Source organism: Nomascus leucogenys, chromosome 14 (genome assembly GCF_006542625.1).
Source record: "Nomascus leucogenys isolate Asia chromosome 14, Asia_NLE_v1, whole genome shotgun sequence".
Lineage (NCBI taxonomy): Eukaryota > Metazoa > Chordata > Mammalia > Primates > Hylobatidae > Nomascus > Nomascus leucogenys.
The window spans coordinates 20058875-20067062 of record NC_044394.1 but is presented as its reverse complement, the minus strand read 5'-3'; positions in this window follow the sequence as shown (position 1 = coordinate 20067062).

Below are 8188 nucleotides of genomic sequence, written 5' to 3'. Positions count from 1 at the left end.
TGACTTTCAGAAAATCTACAGAAATGGTTCTAGGTGTTCTCCACACCTTTCACATACAGCTCTGGGCTACACAGTCTTCTACTGGGGCTTCTGGTCCCACTCTGTCCTCTGGACTCTGAAGGTTGACCTCTATGGACACCATCATATGGGGTTTCTTATTCTTTGCTTCCAGGGGGTTCAGCCAGAAGGGAAGCACTGGCCTGAAATATAAGTGAGGAGGACAGAGAGATTGGGATATTTATTTGCCTTTCTTCTGCATCATGATTATGGCAGTGGCTCCACACTCTATGCACACAGTTCCTATTTAGTGACTCCTCTTTCAAGACTCCAGGTCTTTCAGGGTTCTGGCAGCACAGTTTCCTCCTCTTGTCCCTTCAGGCCTAGGGGGGAGAAGTGCTCCCTGCTATTGTTCATCCTTGGGTGGTTCCCTGCCCCCACGTTCGTTCACTTACCTTCTCATGCCTCTCTAAATCATCCCTTCATTACTTTCTTTTCACTTAAACGCTTTTTTTTTGTCTGAACCAGCCTAAAGTTAAACACTTTAAGTGTGTCCTCTGCTTCCTGCTAGAACTCAAGAAGACTAGAAACAAACAAACAAAAAGTTTTATATCCAGAAGAAAAGTTATCAATGGTAACATGCTGAAAGAATGAAAGCAATTTGAACTATATCTGAATCAATAGAGTAATGAAATTCAGCTTCCAAGGAGCTTGTAGATCATTTCTGCAATTCCAGAAGGTAACTATATACAATACAGTTGGATAGTTTATTTAATTATTTGTAGTCAGTTAATTCACAAGGAAGAAAGTCATTCCTGTTTTTTGTTTTGTTTTATTTGCATCCTACGTATTCAACAAGGATAGAGCCGCGCCTATTTCTTTGCCTATAGTGTATGGCTGCTTCCTGCTACAATGGCAGAGTTGAGTCATTGCGACAGAGACCTTATGGCTCACAGAGCCTAAAATATTTACTATCTGGCCTTTTACAAAAACAGTTTGCCGACCTCTGAACTAATTGATTGAATGGTATATAGTTTGTAGTTTTATTTCTTTTGGCCTCATTTAGACACAATCTTTTGTGCTCAATATGCTTATCTTATACATATGGTGGCTCAATAAATATTGATTAGTGAAGAAATTGGGAATGCACTGACAAACTTAGAACTCATGACCCTCAGTTTTATGACAAACATGGATAATATATTTTAATTTTTTTGTAAGATTTATTAGCCAAATTGTATACATGATTATAGGAATTTGGACTCTGATGTTGTAAAAATTGTTAACCTGGGCTGGGTATGGTGGCTCACACCTGTAATCCCAGCACTTTGGGAGGTGGAAGCAGGCCAGGAATTTGAGACCAGCCTGGCCAACATGGCAAAACCCATCTCCTACTAAAAATACAAAAATTAGCCAGGCACAGTGGCCCATGCCTGTAATCCCACCTACTTGGGAGGCTGAGGCATGAGAATCACTTGAGCCTGGGAGGCAGAGGATGCAGTGAGCCAAGATCGTGCTATTGCACTCCAGCCTGGGCGACAGAGGGAGACTCCGTCTTAAAAAAAAAAAAAAAAAAAAAAAAAAAAAAGATTGTTGACCTGGCAGTACTACGCATTTAGTATATGATAAATATCATTACTAAATATGTATTTGGATTCTATTTATTGATTAATTCAAACTGAGAGGCATGTTCAGGCTTGTTTCTGTTTTTGTTTAGAGACAGGGTCTCATTGGGTCACTCAGGCTGGAGTGCAGTGGCACAATCATGGCTCACTGCAGCCTTGACCTTCCTGCTCAAGCTATCCTTCCACCTCAGCCCCCTGAGTAGCTGGCATTATAGACATGTGCCACCACATCTGGCTAATTTTAAAATTATTTTGTAGAGATAGGCACTCTGTCGCCCAGGCTGGAGTGCAGTGGCGTGATCTCGGCTCACTGCAACCTCCATCTCCTGGGTTCAAGTGATTCTCCTGCCTCAGCCTCCTAAGTAGCTGGGACTACAGGGACCCGCCACCACAACCGGCTACTTTTTTGAATTTTTAATAGAGAAGGAGTTTCACCACTTTGGCCAGACTGGTCTTGAACTCCTGACCTCAGGGGATCCACCTGCTTCGGCCTCCCAAAGTGCTGGGATTACAGGCATGAGCCACCACACCTGGCCTATCTTTTTGAGTTTTTTCTTTATGTGTTGTGGATTTTTTTTCCAAATATGATGATGAAATGTATTATTTTTATGGTGAGAAAATAAAATAGTTTACAAAATATGCAAAATGGTAAACCTAATGTAACTGAATATTTTATATTGCTATTTTAGTTGAAGAAACTAAAGACAGATCTTTAGTTTAAAAAATTATTGCAATAAAATTGAGTCTAAGAACTCTTCTCAAACTATTTTAAGAAAATAATAAATTAGCATGTATTGATTAAAAATTAGGAAAAAACATTTAAATTATAAATTTTTAAAACGTTTCATGTGAATTTTAACTTTTCAACAGCAGAACATCAATTACATAGTCACTTAAGAATGTATGCATTTCTAAATATCTTCCTACTACCATTCACCAGAAGGAAATAAAATATCTTCAGATATCCTCACTAGTAATGTTTATTATAATCTGTAATTTGTATTTTTTAATATGGAAATAGATATTTGCTTTTCCTATGGTTCAAAGTATTTAATTGTTTTAACTCACACTTATTTTCAGTACCCTTAAAACTACCAATGGTTCTTTAAGTGGAAAACTTTTTGCTCATTTATCTTAAAGGGAATGCTGTGTGAAAAATTTAAGTCATGTTCTAAAGATGGTATTATTATACCCAAGAATGCCCAGTTTGTGTTTCTTTTATTAGAAGGTCTTAAGCTTTTGTGTTATGCTATTCATCAGTTATAATTGTGATGTTCACCATGAAGAAAGTGCCCATTACGTGGAATATTTATGTGTTTTATTAATGATCCATCAGGTATTCTGCCTAGGTTCTCTTTCAACTAGGTATTGCTAATGTCTGTCTCTAAGATGTAAATAGTTGAATAGTAGAGGTTGGGAATACGCTTATGATTAGAATAGGAGAGCTAATTTTTTTCAACTTCTAGAAGTTTATTTTACAGTATTTGTCCTCTTCTGCGCATTTTTATTTTCTCCTCCATAACAGAGGTCCCCAGTCCCTGGGCTGTAGACCAGTACTGGTCCATGGCCTGTTAGGAACTGTGCCACATAGCAGGAGTTGAGTGGCGAGCCAGCATTACTGCCTGAGCTCTGCCTCCTGTCAGATCAGTGGCGGCATTAGATTCTCATAGGAGCGGGAACCCCATTGTGATGAAGTGTGCATGCAAGGGATCTAGGTTGCATGCTCCTTATGAGAATATGCTACCTCGATCTGAGATTAAACAGTTTCATCCTGAAACCATCCCGCCTCCCTGCCCAGGGAAAAACTGTCTTCCACAAAACCCGTTGCTGGTGCTAAAGAGGTTGGGGACCACTGCTCTATAAGGTTTTCATTTGCTTAGTATCTTTCTGGTAGCAGCATATTGTTTTGTTTTGTTTGAGACACACTGTGTCGCCCAGGCTGGAGTGCAGTGGTGCATCTTAGGCTCACTGCAGTCTCCACCTCCTGGGCTCAAGCAATCCTTTCATGTTGCTAGCTGGGACTACAACTGTGCTCCAACGCGCTCCGCTAATTTTTATTTTTTTTGTAGAGATAAGGTCTCACTATATATATTGCCCAAGCAGCATCTTAACAGGAAATGAGTCACTGCCTATTGCTTAGATTTGAAGAATTAAAGAAGGAACAATGCCAACACAATGACTGACTATATGATAGGACAGTCACACCCTGGAAATACTTTGTAAGTGACCATTAACATTCAGAACTTTTGCATCACACCACAGCAAACTAGTTAAATAAACTGAGCAGCACCACACTTACCTAAAGAAAGACCAGGAAACTGAACGTAAGCAAAAACATTATACCAAGAGACACTTCAGGCCTATCACAAATCCATCAATTCTACTCACTGAAGAGCCTATCAGGACTTCACTCGAAGACTATTAATTCTTTCAGAGTGTTTTAACAGTCTGTGTATTCCTAGCATCCAGAAAATTAGAAGCAGCAAATTTGGCTGGGGACTATAGGTAGGTGGAGATACTGACAGCCACAAAAGAAGATAGGAAAACTATTCAAAGTAAAATAAAACTCAAAACTTAGTTATCTGGAGACTGTGAATGCACCCTTGAACTTTTTTTTTTTTTGAGACAGAGTCTCACTCTGTCACCCAGGCTAGAGTACAGTGGCACGATCTTGGCTCACTGAAACCTCCACCTCCTGGGTTCAAGTGATTCTTCCGCCTCAGCCTCCCAAGTAGCTGGGACTACAGGTGCCCACCAGCACGCCCAGCTAATATTTGCATTTTTAGTAGAAATGGGGTTTCGCCATATTGGCCAGGCTGATCTCAAACTCCTGACCTCGTGATCCGCCTGCCTTGGCCTCCTAAAGTGCTGGGATTACAGGCATGAGCCACCACACCCGGCCACACCCTTGCACTTTTGAGAAACTCTGAATTTATCACAACATTGAAAGCACCACACAATCAATTACGTCAAATATAGTGATACAATTAAAAGACCAATTTAAGTTTAGAATATACTGTTCAACAAAGCTTAGATACATTTTTACAAAATTTCCATCAACATGATAAAAAATAAAAAATAGTTTGAGTGTTGAGAAGGATGTATGTCATTACATGCTGACTGAGAAATAAAAGATTATATGATGTTTATGTATTCCTCTAAGCTTTTCTCTGAAAAAAATTTACTTGGAAAAAAGCTCTCTTGAAAGCTATTTATTTTATGACTTCAATGTCCTGGGCAAGATCTTTGGTTCTTCAAATTCACTGGCAAGCAAGAATCTAGCTAATGCCTCCTCAAGGTCATTAGTTAATGAAACTGTTTTGAGAAGTCACTCTGCTGTGAGCTCTTGCCTATTGTTAGGAATTGATACTAGTCATTGTGGTGCAAGGAGGACTCTGATCCACTGACTGAGAGTGCCCTCCATTGCACGGCACTGCCCTAGACCCGGGGACATAAAGATGAATCAAGGAGAAGTAATTGTAGGCAAATACATGCCATTTAGAGCAAGTGGCAGAAATGAAGGGAAGATTTGATACTATGCAAGCACCAAAAGGAGTGGTCACCTGAGTCTGAAGTAGAGGAATGCTTCACAGAGGGGTAATGCTTGAATCCTGAGCGATGAGTGGGAGTTGGCCTAACTAGCAAGCAGAAAACGGTATTCTGCACAGGAATGGTAGCATATGCAGAGGCACAGGCATATGGGATATTACTGTGAATTTTAGAAGGTTCACTTTGGAACACAGAAGTAGGATGTTTGAGAAGAGCAACTGATACTGGCCTGAAAGGAGGACCACTTCTCTCTTCCCTATCATATCTTTCCAACTTTCCTCTCCTCTCCTCAGTTGAGGTACAGGACAGAGCAATGAGTCCACTGGTCTCAGCAGAAGTCCAGTAGAGAATGAAATCAGTGTGCTCATTCCCTACTGGGGAAACTGATGCTCAAAAAGTTAAGCAACCTGCCTAATTTCTCTTTTTCTCTCTGTATTGTATTTCCTCTTAAAACTATGTTGGGTAATTAAAATATAAGTCTTCTGTGTTCCTAGGTGATTTAAAAATCTTATTTATTAGATCAAGGCGCCCTTTTAAAAAGTCTGTTAGAGACTAGATTTCTTGAAGACTTAAAAAAAAATCTTCATGAGGCAATGGTGCCATTCTTTTTTACAAAGCTTTATTGAGACATAATTCACATTCCATACAATTCAGCCATTTAAGGTACACAACTCAATGGCTTTTAGTGTATTTACAGAGTTGTGCAACCATCACCATGATCATTTTAGAATATTTTCATTTTCTCAAAAAGAAACTTCACATCCCTAAATCATCACTCCTATTTTCCCCCAACTGTCCCCCAGCCCTAGGCTAATCTACTTTCTGTCTCTATAGATACGTCTTTTCTGGACATTTCTCATAAATGGAATAATACAATATGTTGTTCTTTATGAATTTCCCTTAGCATAATGCTTTCATCCATGTTGTAGCATGTATTAGTACTTCATTATTTTTTATTGCCAGATAGTATCCTATTATATGGATATACTGCATTTTATTTATTCATTCATCAGTCCATGGACATGTGGGTTGTTTCCACTTATTGTCTAATATAAACAATGGTGCAATTCTGCTGCTGCATTTGTGGTATTTTTCTTGTACTAGCTTATGAATGTGATTACCTTTGCAAATCCGTACTTAAAAATATTTGTCACCAAGGAACCTGGTTCTGGGTGAGTCTATCACTTCCTATAGTGTAGATCAAGATAGACATGGGTAGAAGTTCACATGGGTGCTTTTGGTACACGGGTTTGTGTTATTCAGATGCAACCTGAAGGAGAAAGCCTCAGTTATAATACACGGGAGAGAATCTTTCTCTAGTGATTTCTAAATGGGACCATGGTCCATTCTAACCATTTAGTTTCAGATTAGAAGAGAGCTGAGCGAATAACTTACCTCCTAACCAGGTGGGTATGATTTTTCCAAACTCCTTTCGTACTGGATTTAACATTCCAAGAAAGGATGCATTCAGGACACATACATGACTACAAAGTACAAAACAAAAGTATTCTGAAGAAATCTTAAGAACTTTCTTCCTAAGTGAAAGGTGGATAGGAAACTTTTGGATTTAATCTTACAGGATGTTGCAATTCAAAGACCATTAAACTGGGTATAATGTACAATCCCTCTTTAGCCAGACAGAGAAGATTACTGGTTGTACTCTTGAGATATTATAAAGCATTTTTAAGGCTGCTGTTAAACTAGGGAATTGTGAATTGCTAGGTTTTCAAATAAGTTCCTCCAGACCTCAGTCTGGTCTAAAGTTTCCTGTTTTTACAATTAACTCCTCATGTTTCTTTGTTGAGTGTGTGTGTGTGTGTGTGTGTGTGTGTGTGTGTGTGTGTGTGTGTAAAACCTAAAGATAGACCAGAAAGCATCTGGGGCCATCTGGCTCTAGAGGAGAATCCAGATTTCTGTGAGGGCTGGGTACTAAACTGCATAAACAATACCATCTTAATGTGCGACTCCTGTGCTAACCCTTCAGTCACCACTTCAAAATGCCCCTAACCTGCTGTATTTGGTGTTAATACTTTTTGGTTTTTCACCTGTGAGTGAAGCAGATTGGTTTGTCCTAGGATAAACCCAGTATAGGCGTAATTACTTCCATATTGTTTTGTCAAGCTTCTGGGGGATTACAAAGAAAAGTGGGTATGTCAAGCACTGGGCTGCTCCTGAAAGCAATGCTGTCTTCTTGGTGCCCACTCTCCTTCTGTCTGTATTTCATTTGCCAAATAAAGGACTACTATTAAGAAAGAGTTATCAGGCCAAGCGCGGTGGCTCTCACCTGTAATCCCAGCACTTAGGGAGGCCAAGGAGGCGGATCACTTGAGGTCAGGAGTTCGAGACCAGCCTGGCCAACATGATGAAACCCCGTCCCTACTAAAAATACAAAAATTAGCCGGGGGGTGGTGGCAGGCGCCTGTAATCCCAGTTACTCGGGAGGCTGAGGCAGGTAATCACTTGGACCCTGGAGGCAGAGGTTGCAGTGAGCTGAGATCGTGCCACTGCACTCCAGCCTGGGTAATAGAGACTCCGTCGCAAAAAACAAAACAAACAAAAAAAGAAGGAGTCACCAAGCCAGGCGTGGTGACTCACACGTCTAGTCTCAACTGCTAGGGAGGCTGAGGTGAGAGGGTCACTTGAGGCCAGGAGTTCGAGGCCAGGCTGGGCAACATAGTGAGACTCCCATCTCTAAAAGACTTTTTAAAAAGTCATCAAGAGCAGATGGAAAAGATTGCTAGCAACAAGGATGTCTGAACGCTTGTGTACTGGCTAGGGAAATGCAGGGTTCTACTTGTACATCACCTAGCAAAGTGCCACATGAATGCATCCTAATTTTAATTAAGATGATTTTCAAAGGGCATTTAGTTCCCTACTCCTCAAAGCAAGATCCTTTCTCCTGTAACTGAAGTGGAGAGGTTATATTTCAAGTTTTTCATAAAGGTTCTTTATTTTGAAGGAATAATGTTAAAAACAACATTAATGACATTTATAGAACACTTACTATAAGCTGCCAT